General features: G+C 45.8%; 1 long non-coding RNA gene across 2 annotated transcripts in view; it reads right to left on the reverse strand.

The window, feature by feature from the left end:
- Positions 1-24806, reverse strand: part of LOC146009372 (uncharacterized) — a 172478-nt gene that overhangs the window by 41254 nt on the left and 106418 nt on the right. Inside the window, exon 3 of one of the 2 annotated variants that reach the window (XR_014444653.1) lies at positions 8426-9400. The exons of the other annotated variant lie outside the window; for it this stretch is intronic. This is a non-coding gene — a long non-coding RNA (uncharacterized LOC146009372). Of the gene's footprint in view, positions 1-8425; positions 9401-24806 lie in introns of those variants that run through there. 2 annotated transcript variants of the gene reach the window in all.

The raw sequence follows: 24806 nt of genomic DNA on the forward strand, positions 1-24806 counted from the left end.
TTCTGAGGCTAATGAGTCTTAGGAACACAGAACCAGAACTGGGAATATGTATTATTTATTCCTAGAAATACTACAGAGCTTTAGAAAATAGTTACAAGATTTTACAATGTTTTTAAAAGTACACACAAGTTTTAAATGCAAATTTCACAAATAAAATAAAAGGAAAAAAAGACAGAACCGTATCCTACAATCCTGGAGTGGGGGGGTCCTCCACAAGAAATCTCTCGTCGCCTACAGCCTGCTTGCTCGACCCCCAGGTAGTGACACTGACTATAGGGAGAAGGGTCTTGTTATACCTTGCAGACTCCCTCATCCCTCCCACCCTTGGGATTTTTAACCATTCCCTTGCTGAGCCTAGTGAAGGTCTCCAGATATAGGATCTTTCCCATAAAGAATTTCTCCCTGCTTTGAAGTAGATTTTATACATTCCTCAAGTGATAAGAGGTCATTTAGTGCAGGGCCAGAGCCACTTTGGCTGGTTGGCTGGACACTATTGCTCTCCCCCCCAATCTGGTTTATGAGGGGTCTCAGATCTTATCTTACATCCTAACTCCAGAGGAGTCCACAGATGGCTACACTCCCTGGGTCACCAATAGTCCACACACATAATACATGACATGTTCTGATCTCCCACATAATAATCACAGGCGGCATGATTTTACCAAACATATCAGACATACATTGATTGCACAGATAATCATAACAGGAGGCATACGTTAATTTGATCGATCACCTGATCTGATCGTTACACCTCCCCCTTTTAAAATGGCGCACAGAGGCGGTGACCCACGTCACTGTCTCATCAGTGCGCTATTAACTAAATCACCTGGATGGGTAGCAGTGGTCTCTGTGCTGAGACAGACTGCCACTGATTCTGCTGAATTTGTACAAACACTTTCTTATACTTGACGTCTGTCATGGCACCACCTGACGCCATAGCCGTGGCTAGGGTGGGCAATGGGCATAGTCCCTGTCCCTCTCGCAGGAGATGGCAAACTAAAAGCACACAGGTGTCCTCGAACCCATAGTCTGTGAGCACACTGATATAGTGGGAGCTGTGTCCATCCCGGCTGGCAATGACACAGCCCACCACAGCTGTGCGTCGGACTCCTGGACACGGATTCTCCCCTGCAGCTGGCAGTTTGGCCTTACTCACTGAGATCAGTACCAGACCATTCCGCCACACCCCAAACGGCCATCCCCCTGGGACTCGTAACTCGGCACGTTTAACTATACCACAGGTGTGGGGCATTCTCCCAGCACTATATACAGACTTAAAAATGTCTTCCCAGCACCTCTCCTGAGCTGACTGACCCCCCCTCCCCTTCACTGGGGGGAAGGTCCACTCACTCAACACCTCACACCTCATCCTTTTGTGAGGAGATTCGCCCTCTGTGTCTGTGTGTGTGAATTGTGAAGGGGGGCACGTTTCTGCAAGGGGGAATACCAGCAGGTCCTTGTCCCCTGTCTTGGGAACATCCCAGCTCAGCTTTCCTGAGGTTAATATAGCTGAGTTTACCTGTGCTTCGCGGGCCCACCCACCCTTCTGGTTACACACAGCAGCTTCCCTACTAGCCACTGGCTCTATTCCTGAAACAACCCTCTCACTGCACCCAGGTGTATCTTTCCCACTTCCCAGGTATGGGGCAGCCTGTGCAGGGTTGATTCTCAGTTCTGCGTGGAAAGCCAAGCTTTCCATGTCAGTCCAGGACACCTTCCTGAGCCTGACCTTCCCTCCCAGACCCGCAGGTTCTGTGCCTGGGGTGGTGCCACTGAGGTTCTCAGGAGAGGCATCCGTTATCCAGTGATGCTGGAAAAATGCACTCTCTGGAGAGTTCTCAGTGTCTGGAGGGAACCCCTGCTGTGTTCCTGTATCCGTGTTTGTGTGTCTACAGTAAGGAGGGGGGTTTGGGGGGAAAGCTGCAGTAAGGGACACTCTCTCCCTATCTGACAGGTCTGCAGTGCACACAGGACCCACCAGGACACTTATTATACCTGGTACCACATTTCCCACATTAGAGCAAGACATCACATTATCAACAGTAACATCAATGTCATAACCTGGGGAGGCATCTTGCACTACCTGAAAATTAGCCTGTGCATCTTCCACAACACATGGGACCCATCCTGCTGGCTTACAATTGCACCATGGCAAACCCGCTATATCTGGGTCCCATTGTCTATGAGCAGGAATGACGTTATCTGAGCATGTTGTCACCAGTAACTTATTGGCAGGTACATGCTCTGCCTGCAACCAACTCAGATCTGTCCCATTTCTGCAGTTAGCGTCCCCGGGCACCATGTCACAACCAGACATCACTGGAGGAACAGGGTTAACTTCTAGCACAGCAACCTTAATGACATCACCATCAGCACTCCTACCACTGGTGAGTGAGGGTGTCTCATTCCCAACTAGATTAGGGCATTCATTTAACCCCACAAACTGGCAAGGATTACCCACTATACCTGTCTCTAACTCACCCTCCACCTCTACCGAAGGTACGGCACTATCACAGATCATCCCAGGGGCTTCACACAAAATAACAACATTGCAATGTTCAGCATGGTTACATACTACCTGAGATGCATCATATGGTTCAGAAGGGTTAGCGACAGATATGTGTGGAGTTAATAAAAGTCCCACATCAGTAGTCCCACACATACTTGTGTGCATACAGTCAGAAAGTCCCATTCCTATTTCCGACATAGTCTCTCCCCTGCATACTTTCACTATGCAGCCAGCCGCTTCCGGCAACAAATCTGGAGCAACGGGAGGGAACATGCTGCTCACATCTTCCAGCAGTTTAAACTGGACCTTGTGATGTGAGGTCTCTGGAACAGGTTCCATGACTGCTGTAGTAGGCAGAGGCACCTTGTCCTGGTAGGGCACCCCTGGTGAGAGCAAGCTGCTGACATCCTCAGATTCTGCTTCTCCCAACCGTTTAAACTGGAACTCTGCTTCCAGAGCTGGTAACACCAGCTGTTCTAGGCGACGCCACTCCACACCTATCCGGCGGCACTGATCTCCCCAAAATGGGGTATCCAGCTTTCTCCAAGCATCGACCTCCTGCTGCGCAAATTTGTAACATTGCCCCAGTTCTCTCAGCAGCACCCAAGGAGACGCGGATGGACCCCAGAAACGAAATGCTGCACGATACTGGCTGAAGGCATTGCACTCATCATAACTGGCCTGGATGAGCTGCATGATCATCTCCCCACGAGTATGGTTGTGGCAGGAGATACCTTGCAGCTGGCATTCTTCCGTTAGTTCCTCTGTGCTCAGTAGGGTAAACATATCATCATCCTCCACTGGGTCAATATACCCACTGGGCTCTTCTGGTGCTGTAGGGGATTGGTACTCTGCAGTCTCCCTGACTGCCACACATCCTACAGTCTCCCTGGTGCTAGCAGAGATGTCACCTCTCTGAGCATCGGCTGTAGTGTCCAGGGCCAGCTCATTACTCACAACCAAGCTGACACTCACTTGGCTTCCTCTGTCTGCTTCCAAGACAGGGAACTGTGCATGACGCGGTCCGGTGAAATTCGCGTCAGCGGTCATTTGGGACCTCTGTCCCTTGTTAGGCTCCCCATGATTGATAACAGAGTCCACACCATGATCCAACACATTATTTACTTCCGCAGACAGTAAAAGTTCAGTACGAAGCCCATCTCCTGCTAACTCAGTAGCCACGGCAGATAAAGTCTCACGTAAAGGTTCGCCATCATGATGCCCTGTATCATCCTCCACTGGTTCACCAACAGCGATCAGCCCCCTGAGCCTCACCAGTTCCAACTGGTACTCACGCTCGGCATGACGCTCTGCAGCCTCTCGTACGGCTTTGCGCTCCTCAGCCTCTCGTCTGGCTTTGCACTCCGCAGCCTCTCTGTCGACAATGGCTTTGCGCTCCGCAGCCTCTCTGTCGACAATGCCTTGGCAGAACTGCACCAGCTGCAAAGCGAATACGGGGTTCACATCCTTCAATTGCCTGCTAACAGCTAGAAGGTCGCTCTGCAGTGTAGACTTGCTGGGTCCAGCAGAAGTGTCTGACCCTGGCACGGCATCGTTTGTACTGTCCAGTGCTGACTGAGCCCCTGGGGTAGGATTGTCCATGGACTGGTTTCCTCCAGCAGCTAGAGTCCGATCGGCATCCACTAGTGCCTGAATCATACGTTTTCTACTCTGGCCAGACCAAGGGATATTCCTCTGCACACACACGACCGCCAGGTCATCTCTCCTCATCTGCTGGTAATCAGCCATCCGGAGTCTCACACTTGTCAAATAAAATGATAGGAAAGAAAAACAAGAGAAGGGAGGGAACAGAAATTGCATCCACTGTGTGACTTTTAAAACTATAGTAAAGCTCTGAGTTCTGATTCTGGTGATGTGGGTATTTCTCACAAAATTCTACCCACACTCACTTAAGTTCTTAAAGAGAAAAATGAATTCTCCACCCCACCGCTTGCCGCCAAATGTCACGGACCCACCGGTCGCCTGCTCCGATATGTCAATCTGAGCAGCGCCGGCCGTGACTGGGGTTCACTCAGGACACTCGGGTCCTTTCCTTGAGGTACACTGCCACCAGCCAAAACCTGATTTTAGCGCCTGAAACTGCGCAAGGGGCGGCTTGGCTCGCCCCTGACCACACAATACAAGATAACAATGGTAACGCTTTCCAGCCTTTCTCTTCTGAGGCTAATGAGTCTTAGGAACACAGAACCAGAACTGGGAATATGTATTATTTATTCCTAGAAATACTACAGAGCTTTAGAAAATAGTTACAAGATTTTACAATGTTTTTAAAAGTACACACAAGTTTTAAATGCAAATTTCACAAATAAAATAAAAGGAAAAAAAGACAGAACCGTATCCTACAATCCTGGAGTGGGGGGGTCCTCCACAAGAAATCTCTCGTCGCCTACAGCCTGCTTGCTCGACCCCCAGGTAGTGACACTGACTATAGGGAGAAGGGTCTTGTTATACCTTGCAGACTCCCTCATCCCTCCCACCCTTGGGATTTTTAACCATTCCCTTGCTGAGCCTAGTGAAGGTCTCCAGATATAGGATCTTTCCCATAAAGAATTTCTCCCTGCTTTGAAGTAGATTTTATACATTCCTCAAGTGATAAGAGGTCATTTAGTGCAGGGCCAGAGCCACTTTGGCTGGTTGGCTGGACACTATTGCTCTCCCCCCCAATCTGGTTTATGAGGGGTCTCAGATCTTATCTTACATCCTAACTCCAGAGGAGTCCACAGATGGCTACACTCCCTGGGTCACCAATAGTCCACACACATAATACATGACATGTTCTGATCTCCCACATAATAATCACAGGCGGCATGATTTTACCAAACATATCAGACATACATTGATTGCACAGATAATCATAACAGGAGGCATACGTTAATTTGATCGATCACCTGATCTGATCGTTACAAGGGGTATGAAAGAATGGGGTGCATTTAACATGGGAGCCCAGATAATACATAAGTACCAAAAAAACAACTGGAGATTTCTTACCAAATCTCTCACTTTCTGATTCTCATTTCACCCATTGGGTCCTGAGAATCCTCCTCTTACCCATCACCGTATACACATGGATAATATGGCTGTGATGGCAACCAAAGAGAGCAGATGTGGCATATTTAGCAAAGAGGACTTATTGAGGCGCGTAATGAACTACTGAAGAGGAGGCTAAATAAACAGCACCCCACATAATATATGATAAGAAACTGCAACCACATAGTCCAGGACACCATTAATAGGAATTTAGACCTAGGTACAGTTACCTATTGTCAATATCATAATATTTCACAAAGACACAGGGGGTAATTCAGACCTAATCAAATGGCTGCGAATTTGCAGCAGCCAGCGATCAGTTAAGCCGCGGCCCTGCTCCAGTGAATCCCGCCTTGCCAACTAATGTGTTTGCTGTGCGAATAGATGTGTACAGGTGCAAATCAGTTCGCATCCGTGCGAATATGTCAAAGTACTTCATAACAGGCTCACCATCGAATGATTTTTACATAGGGCACAAGTCATCGCAGGCGTCTCATAGCCTGGGACTCACTCGGCACTGCAATGCATACCAGGCACATCTGGGCTGAAGCTGAGTCAGAGACCCTTCCCTAAGACTGCTCGGCATGCCTGCCGTTTCCCCGACACTTCTAGCGTTTTTTTCTGCCACCCCAAGACTTTTTTCTAGTACTCCCCCCCCCCCCCCCCCCCAAAAAAAAAACAGTCGGTTTCCGCCCCCACTAGCCCACTCCCTGTCAATCACCTTGTGAACAGCCAGCGAACAGAACCAGTTGCAGGAGATCATAGCAGGACGGCCTCAGGCATGCATACTGTGAGCTGTACACATGTGCAGTGTGTGATTTTGCTTTACAGAGGATATTTGAACATTCACATCAGTCCCTGCCCCAGTGGAGCATACAATCTATATTCCCTACCACATGTACACGGTCCTAAAATAAATGATGGTTAGAAAGTGATTGTTTGCTATGGGCAACTTCTTATTTTTTCGCATGTTTGATACATCTCCCTCATTGTCACAATTACCACATTTGGCACAGTATAGTGTAAGTTTAAGTACCAGTCTCTACATATAGCAAGAGCTTGTAGTGACGGCTGGCTGATGGATACCCTTGGCATGCAGGTTACTCACCCGTGCTTTGTAAAGTTTTAGAATTATGGGGCTCACAATCCATATAAAATACTACATTGAAAATGGTTCCCTATGTGCTGTGCCATCCATGTTAGTTCTTGCACTGGTGCCTAGTGATGGGCATAAATAATAACACATGCCTTGGATTGGTGGTCCAGGACCAGTTCGATTTAAGGACAATGTAATAAGTAAAACTAGAGCTTGTGGCTACCAATCCTAAAATATGTGGACAAATGTAAGCATGTCACTTCCCTCGTCACATAGATGAACATAATAATGACACAAACTCAATTTACTTAATTTTATATTTTTTTCTAAATTTCTCAGTAAGAAAACATTTTAATACTCTAGGGTGCCGTGATTCCCCCCAAAAAATTGGGAACCACTGGGATATACTGCCATTTTAGGTTTCATCGCTGGAAGAACCTTGCAAGATAACTATCTGCCACAACGGGGGAGAGCTACAAAGCTGCTGTTGCAAGACGTATTTATCCAATGGAATTATGTGCACATTGTGAATCATGAGCTTCACAATTTTTTTTTTTTTATAAACACCATCCTGACTTTTACACATGAGAGGCATAGAAGCCATCCCATGTATTAAAGCAGCTGTTAGCTAATTGAGATAAAGAAGTGGAGTGGGCATATTTGTAGGGGCACTCCCTGGGGAACGTAGAGGCAAACTGGTCAATGTTCGGCTCTCCATATGCTTTCAAAGTCCCAACACACCCTGCCAGCTATCTGGCACAGCATGTTGGGGATTGTAAGCTCACACCTGGAAAGTCACAATTCTCCAGGCCTTACCGCTTACAAAAGGCTTTTATTTTTGTGTTAACGAAGCTGGAAGAGGTTGGATCTTGCCCAAATCTCTTAATGTGATACATTGCACCTAGTGGCACTTTGTGGATAGCTGCATATTTATTAGGGTCATAATGCCCAGTTTAAAAGAAAAAACTAAAACAAGCTGATAAAAAGTGCTGCATGTGCCTGTAGCCCTCTTCATCTCCATATTCATCTTTAAGACATTAATGAGGCTAATGGTTCCCATACACGTACCAATTTCCCGGTACTTTTTGTGCTAAAATAGCATTGCATGCACAACGATGCTATTTTAGAACAAATGTGTAAAAGTGTAATCAGTACGTGTATGGGCATCTTTAGATTTACCAGAGTTTAGAAGGGGGGAAAAAGCGGTTTTATATTTTTGTGACATTTACACTTTTGCATTGTGCATACATTCAGATTCTTCCACCTAGAAAACAGCTCCACACCAGGTATAGTTTGCAGAGAAGTCTCCAGAGAGTGGGAAGCAAGCATGCATACCGATGTGTTTTGTACAGGCATTTACATTTCTGCACAGAACACATAAAATGAAAAGTCAGGTCAGGGGCAACATTAACAGTGTAGAAATCTATTACAGCATTTCAATATATATATATATATATATATATATATATATATATATATATGTATGTATATATTCAGAGGCGTAACTATAGCACCGCAGCCCGGGGGGCGCTGTGCATGTGTGGGCGCCAGGGGGCTGTGGTGCTATAGTTGGCCCCCTCCCGTCCGCCTATCTGCTGCCCGCCAATACGCCGCCCGCAGCCTTACCTGACTTCACGGTCCCGTCCCGGCTCCCTTGCTGGCTTCATTCTTCTGCTAGTGAGACGGACCACAATAAAATGTCCGCCCCATATAGCAGACAGTTCTCTGAAACTGTCTGCTGTATGGGGGCGGACATTTTGTGTTGGTCCGTCTCACTAGCAGAAGAATGAAGCCAGCAAGGGAGCCGGGACGGGACCAGCAAGACAGGTAAGGCTGCGGGCGGGGGGCGCCCCCCATTAACGGCGGGGGGGGCGCCCAATTCATAGTTACGCCACTGTATATATTTATTTATTTTTACTATATGTGCTAATTGTCACTATAGGGTTTGGGGGCCCAATCGTGAACGCAGTGAACCAGTGCTGGATACCAGAGACACAGGAGAACTGGATCTGAGGACTCTTATTACAAGAGACAGAGTACGAGGACGCTGAAATAACTTTGCATGCTGAATCCAGGAGTACTGAATAAATGAAGAACGCCAACTTGGTTAAAACTGAAATAGTGCCTACTCGACTATAGCATCGGAATGCCCACTTGGCAACATTGGAGATATGCCTACTCGGCAAAACCAAAATAGTGCCTATTTGGCTAGAATGTCAGAGTGCCCCCTTGGGAACAATGGAGATAATAGCTCGATGATGTGCTGGTACTTGTATAGGAACTGCTGCTGGTTGAAGAAGAATTCCTGGCCACCGAAGGAGACCCGGGAGAGCAGCCTGCAGGAACTGATGCAGAAGCTGGAACAGCCCATGAGCAATCAGCGATCCTGCTGCAATAGTGAAACAGTAGCAATTAGCAACTTGATAGCACTGAGTCTGGATAACAGGTAGACTGACGAGTGACAGGGTACCAGACGGTGGCTTGGGTCCAGTGGGAGACTTGGAGACTGGGTCACGGCTGAAGACTAGCTACGATTGGGTAACTGGGAACGGCTGAGGTATGTCTGGGAAGCTGGAGCGGCTGATGACTGATAGTAGCTGAGAAGCCGGGAGCAGTTCATGACTGGCAGTGGCTGGGAAGCAGTAGATGACTGAGTACCCACTGAGGTTCTGGAGACCAGGAAACGGCTGAATGCTGGGTGAAGACAAGAACAGAATCACAGGATGCCACAGGAGAGCTTCTGGAGGCTGGGTAACAAAGCAAGATAGTACGTTGATCAGAGCAGCTTCTGTATCCTTAAACCAGGCTTTTAAATCCCCTGCCTTTCAATGATTGGATGAATGCTCCTGAAGTTGCCTGTAATCTCATATATGGATTCTGGAGCAAATGGCAACAGAGGAGAATGACTACGGAGTTACCTCAGGTAGTGCAAAACCAATGGTGTTGCATAGCTAGCAACCAGGCACTTGAGAGATTAATAGCTGGTTAGTACATACCTCCCAACATGACCCTCTCCAGGAGGGACACAATGCTCTGTTTCTGGACTTTCCTGGTGATGTATGATTGCCGTCACCTGTTTAAAACAAGTTAATGGATAAGAAAGGTGTTTCATCACAGGTGATGGCAATCATAAATTAAGATAGAAGTCCAGGAATAGAGCATTCTGTCCCTCCTGGAGAGGGTCATGTTGGGAGATATGTTAGTATACTCTGTAGCCAGCTGGAATACCACAGGGTGCACAATTAGAGCTGAAACATTGCAGAGCAAGGCAGATGCAGTCCAAATTAAGCCAGACTGAAGAATTCTGAGAACACTGCAAACTGAAGACAACCTGCAAAATAATACAGGTTCATGACACCAATGCCCATCTTTACTACTTGCCGCTGACACAGGAATAGGAATACTTGAGTAATAAGGGGTCTAGTCAGTGGCGTATCGCTCCGCAGCCCCAGCGATGGCTGGGGGGAGCAGGCGCCATTGGGGCGCAGGGTCACGGCAAGATACCGGAGTGACTGAGCTGCAGCAGCCTTCACCCACCTCTGGCTGTCTGTTTGAGGACGCAATGACAGGGTAATTGAGCATCCCTCACACAGCCAGAGAGCTCCCCCTTCCATGCACTGCTGTCTCTTCTGGACCGTAGGCAGGCAGAGGGGCAGCAGGTGCGGCGGATCCCACCCGTCATGATACAGTATTTGCAGGTAGAGCTGCCGGGCAGCTCCGCCTCTGCGCCTCCATTCTAAGCTCCCCCCGTCCGACCATGCCCCCCTCGTGCTGCCTTACCCCTCCGCTTAGCAGGGACCCGCAGATCTCTGCGGAGCGGTGCGGTCCAGGCTCCCCTCTTGGCTAGTGCTACTTTGGAAATGGACCAACATAAAATGTCCGCCCTCCATACAGCAGACAGTTCTATGAAACGGTCTACTGTATAGGGGCGGACATTTTGTCATGGACCATTTTCATAGAAGAAGCAGCAGGGGAGCCGGGACCGCAGAGCAGAGTAGATCTGCGGGTCCCTGCTGAGCGGAGGGTAAGGCGGCACGAGGGGGGCATGGGAGGGGGGGGGGGCACTGCAAAATTTTCGGCGGGGGGCGGAATAATTATAGTTACGCCACTGGGTCTAGTTACTTAAACCTATTATTTCTGCTGCAGAAAAAGAGATAGAAACATAGAATTTGACGGCAGATAAGAACCACTTGGCCCATCTAGTCTGCCCCTTTTTTAAACATGTTACCTCAAACCATATTTGATCCTTATTTTTTTGTAAGGATATCAATATGCCTATCCCAAGCATGTTTAAATTGTACTACTGTATTTGCCTCTACCACCTCTGATGGAGGCTATTCCACTTATCTACTACTCTTTCTGTGAAGTAATTCTTCCTCAAATTTCCCCTGAATCTTCCTCCCTCTAGTTTCAGTGCATGTCCTCGTGTTCTGCTGCTCCTCTTCCTGTGAAGAATGTCTCCCACCTGTACCTTGTTAAAACCCTTGATATATTTGAAAGTTTCTATCATGTCCCCCCTTTCCCTTCTCTGCTCTAAAGTATACATATTAAGATCTTTTAGTCTTTCCTGGTACGTTTTGTGATGTAGGCCATGCACCATTTTAGTTGCCCTTCTTTGTACAGTCTCTAATGTTTTTATATCCTTCTGGAGATATGGCCTCCAGAACTGAACACAATACTCTAGATGAGGTCGTACCAATGACCTATACAGTGGCATTATTACTTCTTTCTTTCTACTGCTGATACCTCTCCCTATGCAACCAAGCATCTGACTTGCCTTCTTCATTGCTTTGTTACATTGCCTACCTGCCTTTAAGTCCCCTGAAATAGTGACACCTAGATCCCTCTCTTCCTCAGTAGTTTCCATTATAGTGCCATTTATACTATATTCAGTCTTTGGATTTTTGCAACCCAAGTGCATGATTTTGCATTTTTTGGCATTAAACTGCAGTTGCCATGCTCTTGACCATTCCTCTAATCTACCTAGATCATCAATCATTTGTTTTACCCCTCCTGGTGTGTCTACCCTATTGCATACCTTTGTGTCATCTGCAAAAAGGCACATTTTACCCTCAATTCCATTTGCAATATCACCAATAAAGATATTAAAAAGCACTGGTCCAAGTACAGATCCCTGGGGTACTCCACTTGATACCTTTCCCTCCTTTGACTGTACTCCATTTACTACAACTCTCTGTTTTCTGTCCTGCAACCACGCTCTTATCCATTCAACTATCTTAGAATCCAATCCCAAGCTTTCAAGTTTATTTAACAGTCTGCGATGTGGGACAGTGTCAAAAGCCTTACTAAAGTCTAGATAAGCTACATCTACAGCCCCACCTTGATCTATTACTTTAGTCACCCAGTCAAAAAAGTCAATAAGATTTGTTTGACATGATCTTCCCCCAGTAAACCCATGCTGTTTTGGATCCTGTAAATTGCTGGTTTTGAGATATTCTACAACTCTTTCTTTTAAGAGTGTTTCCATCAATTTCCCTACTACTGGTGTAAGGCTCACTGGTCGATAGTTGCTTACCTCTTCTTTGCTTCCACTTTTGTGCAGTGGGACTACATTCGCTGTTTTCCAGTCCTCTGGGATTACTCCAGTAGCTAGTGACTGGTTGAATAATTCTGTTATTGGTTTTACCAGCTCCCCTTTGAGCTCTTTTAGTATCCTTGGATGTATCCCATCTGGCCCCATTGATTTATCCACTTTCAGTTTTGAGAGTTCTGTGAGGACTTTCTCCTCTGTAAATGTACTTGTTTCTCCCTCAGTTTTCTGACTATACTTGCATACCCCCCAGGACTGGATACTGGATACATCCCAACCCTCCTAGTTTGTTCCTTTTTAGTATGGATTGGCTGGAGGCATGACACCATTTTTTGAATTGTGGGAAGCTGTGTGGATACGTCACAATATTCCACACTGATGCAGGTTAAAACTAGCTTTCAACACATGGTTAATACTCGTGATACCACTAGCATCATGGCAGGGCAGGGCTCAGGGGTATGGGGGCAGCATGATATGGCGAGTCAGCTCCGTCGACATCGCCAAGGGTGGAACAGAGCTACCAACATCACCAAGGAGGAGATGTGCCTGACATTTATGGTTGGGCTTCCCTGAAGCTCTCTGGCTTAATGTGAATAGATGCGGTGCACACAGCCTCAAGTCATGCACCTTCGGTATCATCTCAGGCAGGCTGTTTCAACAGGGTGCTGCTAAAGGTGCAGGGCACATTTTGCCCTTTAAAAAATAAAGGGCACAGTGTTTTGCTAAAACATCTTAGCATGATCACTATGGGCCAGATTCTCTAAGCTTCAAAAGTGATAAAATGGAGAGTGATAAACAGCCAGCCAATCAGCTCCTACCTGCCACGTCACAGACTGTGTTTGAAAAAAGTCAAGCTGGAGCTGATTGGCTGGTTGTTTATCACTCTCCATTTTATCACTTTTGAAGCTTAGAGAATCTGGCCCTAGGTATGAGACCAGGATATAATTGGAGGATGTGCCTATCCAGGTGTAATTGCTTCAGTATGTGTGGTATTGAGGATGCCCCTTGGAAGACTAAGCTGCTCTTCTAATTTTTTTTTCCGTTTTATTGTCAGTTTTATGAATTTCTTTTTCTCATTCTCTCAATTTCACTTTTTTTTATTGTTTGGTTACTTTTTATATTTACAGTACCAATGAAACGTTTTCTTGATACTCAAATAATAAGTATATACTGTTTAGGAAGAGTTCACACGGTCCCACCTGCTGACCATGAATATATGTTTTATATGTATTGTACTTTTGCAGGCATTCTGTTCCCTCCGGTCTTTTACTTTGCGCAATTACCGCTAATTGTGTCAATTTGTGAGCTGTTTAATAAGAACATGTTTTAAAAATAACCATATTTAATATTAAATTATTCAGAAAGGGGCTCTGGGAGCATTTACATCCCGCTTTCCTGCTAATAGGAACTTTTTTTTTTAGCTTTGAAGCCCTTTACATTCAATTATGTAAAAATCGTACCTACAGTATACTGTATACAGTGCCACGAGGGAAGGGGAGACATGGCCAAGAAATTTACAGTACAGTAGGCATCTAATTTGATTATTTTCGCTTGATTTAAAGGCCTCATTTCCCTGGCATATTGCATACTAAATTGTACAAGAGGCTATTTAAAAGCCAGTTCCTTAGTGTGAATAGCAATGGTTCTACAGTGCAAACATAGATACAAGCATATTATAGATGCAGCCAATTTTAAAATAAAGGATTTTGGGTACTTGTGGATTATCACGGCTCCCACGATGGCCATCGCACATGAAAAAATCGCACCACCCCCACTATCAACGCGAACCCGAAGCATGGCGAGCGCAGCGAGCCCGCGAGGGGCGGCGGTACGTGTCCTACGACCTTTTCATACCCCCACTATCCACGTCGGCGTGGAGTTGAGAATAGAAAGTGTGGCGAGCGCAGCGAGCCACCGAGCCCGAAGCGTGGCGAGCGCAGCGAGCCCTGTGAGGTATCCGCACAGGTTCACAGGCACTTCACAGGTATCCGCGGCCCCTCACGGGCTTCATAGGTGTCCGCGTCCGCTCGCCACGCTTCGGTGGCTCGCTGCGCTCGCCACACTTTCTATTCTCGACTCCACGCCGACGTGTATAGTGGGGGTATGAAAAGGTCGTAGGACGCGTACCACCGCCCCTCGCGGGCTCGCAGCGCTCGCCACGCTTCGGGTTTGCGTTGATAGTGGGGGTGGTACAGCCTCAAAAATGCCATTTGGGGGCCATTGAACATGTTTCATACTAATTCCAATGCATTTGGATGCTTTTCAGTTAAAAATCGCATGCAATCGTATGCGATGCGATTTTGACAAAAATGGCTAAAGCGGCAAAAATCACATCCCATCGCATGCCACTATATATGGCTTGTGATGGCATGCGATGGGAGCCGTGATAATCCACAAGTACCGGATTTTGTTTCATAATATAGCCTACTTGCAACCTGTCAGCTTATTAGGGTTAACTTTTTCACCACAATGAATTATTTGTAGAATGGTAGCATAGCATATTGCAGGAAAACAAATAAAAAACAAACAATAGATAAAATGCAGAACTGTAGTTTACCCTAATTATGGTCTATATTTCAGGCAGGTGAAAATATTGTCCGTTTCCAACAAGTTTTAGTCAAGTTGACATGTGATCTATTCAAAGTCGGGTAAGTTTTTCCGGTACTTATGTAGTATCTGGGCTGCCGATTTCTAAATCGGGTACATCGCATCGCATCGCATGCGAACATCAGATGCGATGCGATGCGATGACCCGATTTTTCCATAGGAATCAATGTTAAAATGGACTGAGTCCATTTTAACATGGAATTCAATGGTAAAAAGGGGTCCTTTTCATACCCCTACTATCCAAGTGGGCATGGAGTTGGATATAAACCTGTGGCGAGCGTAGCGAGCCACCGAGCCCGAAGCGTGGCGAGCGTAGCGAGCCCCGCGAGGGGACACAGAATACCGTTCGCTCGCCACGCTTCGGGCTCGACTCCATGCCCACTTGGATAGTAGGGGTATGAAAAGGACCCCTTTTTACCATTGAATTCCATGTTAAAATGGACTCAGTCCATTTTAACATTGATTCCTATGGAAAAATCGGGTCATCGCATCCGATGGTCGCATGCGATGCGATATCGCATCGCATCGCATCTGATTGTATGCCTTAACTTAAGGCATACAATCAAAAAATCGGCAGCCCAGATACTACATAAGTACCGTTTTTCCAACTGTCAGAATAGATTTAAAACTCCGGAGATTGGTGAAAACATCTGCAGATTTGACAATCTAGTGGCCATTTTCAACAATGCATATTAGAGTTTAACAACAACCAAAGTCGAATCTGCATGAGGGGAGTCGCAGATTAAATGGTATGGGATTTAATACTGATGGCAGATATTTCCCACCTACTATATATGGCAAAAGATGCCTTTGCTGAGTATTACTACTCCCTATACAATTTAAAAGATGACTCTGAGACCCCCCAACCCACTGCTGAAAGTATAGCCTGTTTTTTGGCGAAAATATCTCTGCCCTCTGTGGATGAGACTACCCTCACATTCCTAGAAAGCCCATGGACGTTAGCTGAGATTAATAAAGCTATAGTGGATCTTCCATCAAATAAAGCACCAGGCCCTGACAGCTATTCTAATAAATTTTACAAATCATATAAAGATTTACTGTCTCAGCCACTACAGCAGCTATTTGAGGAGGCCTCATCAAAGGGGACTTTCCCCCAAGAGATGCTGGAGGCGCGAATTGTAGCATTTCCTAAACCAGGAAAAAATCCCTCTATTTTAGCTAACTTCCGCCCTATTGCCCTCCTAAACACGGATGTTAAAATAGACGCGAAACTCATAGCTAATAGACTTTCACTGCTGCTTCCATCTCTAGTCTGCTTCGACCAAGTAGGCTTTGTGAGTGGTCGACAAGCGCCTGATAACACTAGGAGGGTGATTGATGTCTTGGATGCCTTCTACGCGTCCTCTGAACCCATCCTGTTGCTCTCGTTAGACGCAGAGAAGGAATTTGACAGATTACATTGGGGATATTTGCAAGCAGTTCTAACTAAATTCGGGTTTGTAGGTAGTGCTTTAACTTCAATTACCATCTATATTTGAATCCTTCGGCTAGAGTTTTTATTAATGGGATGCTCTCAACCCCCTTTCTAATCTCTAATGGCACACGCCAGGGCTGCCCTCTTTCCCCTCTAGTGTTCACCTTGGCAATTGAGCCATTAGCTGAATCCATTAGATCAGTGGTTCCCAACCCTGGTCCTCAAGTACCCCCAACAGTGCATGTTTTGCAGGTCTCCACACAGAATCACAAGTGCTATAATTATCTCCACCTGTGGATCTTTTCAAATGTATTTGAATGAGTGCACCTGCCGGGTGACCTGGAAAACGTGCACTGTTGGGGGTACTTGAGGACCAGGGTTGGGAACCACTGGTATATGGCATACAATGCACTACAATGCCATACAATGCGATGCGATTAAACATTGTATAAGCACCCTAATGGGTGCTTACAATGTTAAATGCACCCCCACGCCACCCCCCCACTATAAACGCGGCGGTACACGTCCTCCGACCTTTTCATACCCCCACTATCCACGTCGGCGTGGAGTTGAGATAAGAAAGTGTGGCGAGCGCAGCGAGCCACCGAGCCCGAAGCGTGGCGAGGAGACGCGGACACCTGTGAAGCCCGCGAGGGGACGCGGATTTCTGTGGATACCCGCGGTGGCTCGCTGCGCTCGCCACACTTTCTATTCTCAACTCCACGCCAACGTGGATAGTGGGGGTATGAAAAGGTCACACAGCAAATGGCAGTAATGGGGTATACACATGTGGCGACTATAACCCCAATCGCTTAGAAATGAAGTACAAATCGCTCTGTGTGTATGGCCCTGGCCGACAGCGATGCGTGGTCCTGCGAGTCGCTATCACCCGCAGAGACAGACAGCGCATGCAATGTCTATCCTGCTAGATCACAGGGATTTGCCTATAAACAATAGGCAAAAGCCCGCTTAGCACAGATGGCTTAGCAGACACTGCGGGTGCATTGCTTTATGTGCTGAGACCTGCGGCATCCCTTGTGTACGGGACTTTACAGTTAAATGTAGTAATAAGATACCTCCCAACTGTCCCGCTTATCGCGGGAACGTCCCGATATTTTGGGACATTCCCGCGTCCCTCCCGCCACCGGCAGTGTCCCGCGGCGGGGGTGGGGGGGGCTGTTGGGAGTCCCCCGCCCCGTGGTCTGTGAATAGATGCTGTGCGCATGCGCACAGCATCTATTCTTGCAGGCAGAGGGGCTGGGGGCTGACCAGCAGCTCACAGAGCTGCTAGGCATGCCCCCACCGCGGTGAGAAACGGGGGCGTGGCCTCGTGAGAGCACCACGACTATAGGTCACGCCCCCTTTCCAGCAGGCCACGCCCCCTAAATTTGCTGCGCGCCTTTGGCGTGCACACCGTCCCGCCTCAGCCAGCCCAGATGTTGGGAGGTATGTAATATCCATGTTATAAATATAAGCTTATTTACTTCCTGTTCAGTCTGCTCAGTCTTTATCCAAACTGGGGGCAAATCTCTTTTCACTGTAAATTTCCCATTCACCACACAGGACACCGATGAGTTTAGGAAACCGCAAGAATAATTTTGTGTCTCAACTATTTTGCTGTTATTATTTATAAGGTTGAAGGGCCTGCAAAATATAAGTACATATAGTCTTGTTATAATCATATCATATACTACATAGTCACAAAATACGTCACAGACAAATAATACAGAGGTCCGTATTCAATCTATTTTACTATTTAACTCTTCTGCAACTATATTGGCTTAATATCTGTACTGGAAGTTCTACCCTCCCCCCCGTACAGCACCATTCATATTACCACATCACATAAGCAGGGCAATACTGTCAAAACTCAGTTCCCACCGGGAGAATGCAGTGTTAAGGAACCCATGTTTAGGGCTGTGGTTAGTCTCAAGAAGAGTTGTGGCCAACCCACACATTGGTAGAAAATACTACTAGTGCATGTATGATAGTTAATGTACCAGATTAATAACAGCAATGCACTATAAAGAATGCACCATACTCTTGAGTAATATAGGGTAACATATGCATAATGCATAATTCAGGTGCACAGTCTGGAACCAGATCCTTAGGTTTTTCTCCCCCCCCCCCCCCCCTTCAGCAGGCAGTGGGGCCCACCAGGGGGCTTACCCTGTACCTCTGTGGACCAGTCCAGCCCTGGCTACAGAGCTTCAGGCTCCTACCCTGTCAGTCCGTCCACTGGTACCAGCCAATCAGCTCCTAACTGTCAAGTTAGTCTGGGTCTTGACAAATGTCAGTTAGGAGTTGACTGGCTGCTGCATTATCACCTCCCACTTTATCACATAACTAGGCTTAATAAATCTGTCTGCCTGTGAAAGGTGGCTCGTAATGGTCCCAGGCACCTTAGTGGCCAATAAAGTTGTACTGGGGTTCCTTCTCTTGTCACTTATGTTAAGCAGGTAGTTCCAGCATTGGCCATGGGTGGCGCTGTTGATCATTTATGTAAAGTAACCTCATGGGGCCCAGAGCTACAGTTAGCTGTTGGTAAGCACTGTGGCGCAGTGCTAATGACCGTGCCTGGGAAGCCAAGGGCCGCCGGTTCGAGACCCACCTTGTCTCTCGATGTGAGTGAAAGCAATAATAATAGCTAAAGAATAGGTTTCCCCTCACATTGGGTACCCTGGTGAGTCTCAGACCTGCACAGCATCCCAGACACACCTTTTTATTCCTGACAACAAAAAATGATTTAATTGTAGCTCTTATTATGGGAATTTTTTATCTCTGTATTTTCCACGTTGTTATTATCACTAGCGCTGCTACATGTCGCTCTATTTAGATCTCATGGTATATGATTTTGGCTTAGCAGTTGTGTTTTAGAGCATTATTGGAATTAATAGATATAATATACATCTCAATTTGAATTTCTGTATAAATCACTGTTGTGAGAAGTAGATGTAGACTACAAAATATTTTTTTTTTATATTCCTGCCAGTGGGAATTTTACATATGTTTATTTTCTAAGGAGCCAGATTTTTAGCAGAGCAGGTGGGGTCGCGTGCCCCATGAGCTATATGTGATACCCATACGTGCATGAAGCCAAATTACTACCTTGCCCTGGGTGAGGAATTTCCTAGCTTCAGCCCTGAACCTGCAGGTATAGTGACGTTTGTTGTGACCTGAGTGCTGCCAAGTATTGCAGCTATATATATATATATATATATATATATATATATATATATATATATATATATATATATATATATTCCCCAATAGTGGTATGGCACCTAAATTAAATACACAGTCACTTCAGTGAAGCAAAGAGGAGTTCATCCAATAATTGTTTATTTGATCCTTCAATGAGTTGTCACAGGTAACATGGTAATATGGAAACATCCCAACGTGTTTCGTCTTTAGAAAGACATCATCAGTGGATCAATGTTACAATCTTTCAGCTGATATGGAATTTCATATTATCCTGAAGAAGGTCATGAAAATCCTTTTCCTTTTTTTTTCTAATCCTAATTTCCCAAAAAATTCTCCAAAAGAGTTTTTGATACAGGAATAAGTATAATCTATATATATATATATATATATATATACAAACCTATAGGTATGCCTGTTAGGCCAATCCCTATAGGGCTAGTACTGTTACCAGTGAAACAGTTAGGATTCTGTTCATCTGCGAGTAATAGCAGCAATTTGGGCCTCTTCAGAGGACCTCTTTCTCCTACAAGGATGGCCAGCAGAATAGCATAGCATTCTGCTGCCTACTTAAGGATAATATGAAATTCCATATCAGCTGAAAGATTGTAACATTGATCCCCTGATGAAGTCTTTCTAAAGACAAAATGCATTGGCACTTTTCCAAATTACCATGTTACCTGTGACAACTCATTGAAGGATCAAATAAACAATTATCACACACCTTAAAAAGAAATAAATGATAAGTATATTGTGTGTATATATCTTTTAACACTAACATACACAAACAGGTTAGACTCCTGTTCATGCTGCCCCCTCACCTTGTTTCCGAGGCAGTGGGGAACCCCTTGTACCCATGTCCAGTACGGCCCTGTATATATTTAGCTAATGAAATTAGCTGTATATAATTAGCTAATAAAACTACTAGGGGGCATAAAATTAGCTAGGACACTATGGGGCATACGTGAATACAATGAATTGTTGTCACAACAGTGAACTGGGGCACTGTTGTGGGGCATATTATGACCTGGATTTGCTATTGTGGAGCATATTCTTACACCAGTGCTCTACTGTGTGCTCTAAAATAAAAGAAAAAATATACTGTAGCACAAAAACGGTACTAGGGCGCTACTGTTGGGCACACTATAAGCCATTGGCACTATTTTTTAGACATGACCTGGGTGCACTACTGGGGGCATATTGTGACTTTGGTAGCTACTGTGCATCATAATTAATTTGTTTTAAAAAGTTTAATTTGGAATTCTCTCTCTCTCTCTTTCTCTATATATATATGGTACTTGTGTATTTTGGCGGCGCCCATCGCATACCATAAGGCATGCGATGGTATGCAATGCGACGTGATATCGCGCGATATTGTACAATGGCATACAATTTTACAATTGTATGCCATTGTATATGGCAGTGGTTCCCAACCCTGGTCCTCAAGTACCCCCAACAGTGCATGTTTTGCAGGTCTCCACACAGAATCACAAGTGCTATAATTATCTCCACCTGTGGATCTTTTCAAATGTATTTGAATAATGAGTGCACCTGCCGGGTGACCTGGAAAACGTGCACTGTTGGGGGTACTTGAGGACCAGGGTTGGGAACCACTGGTATATGGCATACAATGCCATACAATGTGATGCGATTAAACATTGTATAAGCACCCTAATGGGTGCTTACAATGTTAAATGCACCCCCACGCCACCCCCCCCCACTATAAACGTGGCGGTACGCGTCCTCCGACCTTTTGATACCCCCACTATCCACATCGGCGTGGAGTTGAGAATAGAAAGTGTGGCGAGCACAGCGGGCCACCGAACCCGAAGCATGGCGAGCGCAGCGAGCCCCGTGAGGGGACGCGGACACCTGTGAAGCCCGCGAGGAGACGCGGATACCTGTGAAGGTATCTGCGTCCGCTCGCCACGCTTCGGGCTCGGTGGCTCGCCACATTTTCTATTCTCAACTCCACGCCGACGTGGATAGTGGGGGTATGAAAAGGTCACACAGCAAATGGCAGTAATGGGGTATACACATGTGGCGACTATAACCCCAATCGCTTAGAAATGAAGTACAAATCGCTCTGTGTGTATGGCCCTGGCCGACAGCGATGCGTGGTCCTGCGAGTCGCTATCACCCGCAGAGACAGACAGCGCATGCAATTTCTATCCTGCTAGATCACAGGGATTTGCCTATAAACAATAGGCAAAAGCCCGCTTAGCACAGATGGCTTAGCAGACATTGCGGGTGCATTGCTTCATGTGCTGAGACCTGCGGCATCCCTTGTGTACGGGACTTTACAGTTAAATGTAGTAATAATATACCTCCCAACTGTCCCGCTTATCGCGGGAACGTCCCGATATTTTGGGACATTCCCGCGTCCCTCCCGCCACCGGCAGTATCCCGCGGCGGGGGGGGGGGGCAGTTGGGAGTCCCCCGCCCCGTGGTCTGTGAATAGATGCTGTGCGCATGCGCACAGCATCTATTCTTGCAGGCAGAGGGGCTGGGGGCTGACCAGCAGCTCACAGAGCTGCTAGGCTTGCCCCCACCGCGGCGAGAAACGGGGGCGTGGCCTCGCGAGAGCGCCACGAGTATAGGTCACGCCCCTTTCCAGCAGGCCACGCCCCCTAAATTTGCTGCGCGCCTTCGGCGTGCACACCGTCCCGCCTCAGCCAGCCCAGATGTTGGGAGGTATGTAATATCCATGTTATAAATATAAGCTTATTTACTTCCTGTTCAGTCTGCTCAGTCTTTATCCAAGCTGGGGGCAAATCTCTTTTCACTGTAAATTTCCCATTCACCACACAGGACACCGGTGAGTTTAGGAAACCGCAAGAATAATTTTGTGTCTCAACTATTTTGCTGTTATTATTTATAAGGTTGAAGGGCCTGCAAAATATAAGTACATATAGTCTTGTTATAATCATATCATATACTACATAGTCACAAAATACGTCACATAGACAAATAATACAGAGGTCCGTATTCAATCTATTTTACTATTTAACTCTTCTGCAACTATATTGGCTTAACATCTGTACTGGAAGTTCTACCCTCCCCCCCGTACAGCACCATTCATATTACCACACCACATAAGCAGGGCAATACTGTCAAAACTCAGTTCCCACCGGGAGAATGCAGTGTTAAGGAACCCATGTTTAGGGCTGTGGTTAGTCTCAAGAAGAGGTGGGCCAACCCACACATTGGTTTTCTTATCCATTAGAGAAAACATAGTCTGGTCCTCTTCATAAACATGTATATAGTAAATACTACTAGTGCATGTATGATAGTTAATGTACCAGATTAATAACAGCAATGCACTATAAAGAATGCACCATACTCTTGAGTAATATAGGGTAACATATGCATCATGCATAATTCAGGTGCACAGTCTGGAACCAGATCCTTAGGTTTTTCTTCCCCCCCCCCCTTCAGAAGGCAGTGGGGCCCACCAGGTGGCTTACCCTGTACCTCTGTGGACCAGTCCAGCCCTGGCTAAAGAGCTTCAGGCTCCTACCCTGTCAGTCCGTCCACTGGTACCAGCCAATCAGCTCCTAACTGTCAAGTTAGTCTGGGCATGACAAATGTCAGTTAGGAGTTGACTGGCTGCTGCATTATCACCTCCCACTTTATAACATAACTAGGCTTAATACATCTGCCCCTGTGAAAGGTGGCTGGTAATGGTCCCAGGCACCTTAGTGGCCAATAAAGTTGTACTGGGGTTCCTTCTCTTGTCACTTATGTTAAGCAGGTAGTTCCAGCATTGGCCATGGGTGGCGCTGTTGATCATTTATGTAAAGTAACCTCATGGGGCCCAGAGCTACAGTTAGCTGTTGGTAAGCACTGTGGCGCAGTGCTAATGACCGTGCCTGGGAAGCCAAGGGCCGCCGGTTCGAGACCCACCTTGTCTCTCGATGTGAGTGAAAGCAATAATAATAGCTAAAGAATAGGTTTCCCCTCACATTGGGTACCCTGGTGAGTCTCAGACCTGCACAGCATCCCAGACACACCTTTTTATTCCTGACAACAAAAAATGATTTAATTGTAGCTCTTATTATGGGAATTTTTTATCTCTGTATTTTCCACGTTGTTATTATCACTAGCGCTGCTACATGTCGCTCTATTTAGATCTCATGGTATATGATTTTGGCTTAGCAGTTGTGTTTTAGAGCATTATTGGAATTAATAGATATAATATACATCTCAATTCGAATTTCTGTATAAATCACTGTTGTGAGAAGTAGATGTAGACTACAAAATATTTTTTTTTTATATTCCTGCCAGTGGGAATTTTACATATGTTTATTTTCTAAGGAGCCAGATTTTTAGCAGAGCAGGTGGGGTCGCGTGCCCCATGAGCTATATGTGATACCCATACGTGCATGAAGCCAAATTACTACCTTGCCCTGGGTGAGGAATTTCCTAGCTTCAGCCCTGAACCTGCAGGTATAGTGACGTTTGTTGTGACCTGAGTGCCGCCAAGTATTGCAGCTATATATATATATATATATATATTCCCCAATAGTGGTATGGCACCTAAATTAAATACACAGTCACTTCAGTGAAGCAAAGAGGAGTTCATCCAATAATTGTTTATTTGATCCTTCAATGAGTTGTCACAGGTAACATGGTAATATGGAAACATCCCAACGTGTTTCGTCTTTAGAAAGACATCATCAGGGGATCAATGTTACAATCTTTCAGCTGATATGGAATTTCATATTATCCTGAAGAAGGTCATGAAAATCCTTTTCCTTTTTTTTTCTAATCCTAATTTCCCAAAAATTCTCCAAAAGAGTTTTTGATACAGGAATAAGTATAATCTATATATATATATATACACCTATAGGTATGCCTGTTAGGCCAATCCCTATAGGGCTAGTACTGTTACCAGTGAAACAGTTGGGAATCTGTTCATCTGGGAGTAATAGCAGCAATTTGTGCCTCTTCAGAGGACCTCTTTCTCCTACAAGGATGGCCAGCAGAATAGCATAGCATTCTGCTGCCTACTTAAGGATAATATGAAATTCCATATCAGCTGAAAGATTGTAACATTGATCCCCTGATGAAGTCTTTCTAAAGACAAAATGCATTGGCACTTTTCCAAATTACCATGTTACCTGTGACAACTCATTGAAGGATCAAATAAACAATTATTACACACCTTAAAAAGAAATAAATTATAAGTATATTGTGTGTATATATCTTTTAACACTAACATACACAAACAGGTTAGACTCCTGTTCATGCTGCCCCCTCACCTTGTTTCCGAGGCAGTGGGGAACCCCTTGTACCCATGTCCAGTACGGCCCTGTATATATTTAGCTAATGAAATTAGCTGTATATAATTAGCTAA

This window comes from Crinia signifera, chromosome 1, assembly GCF_055691185.1.
Source record: "Crinia signifera chromosome 1, ASM5569118v1, whole genome shotgun sequence".
NCBI lineage: Eukaryota > Metazoa > Chordata > Amphibia > Anura > Myobatrachidae > Crinia > Crinia signifera.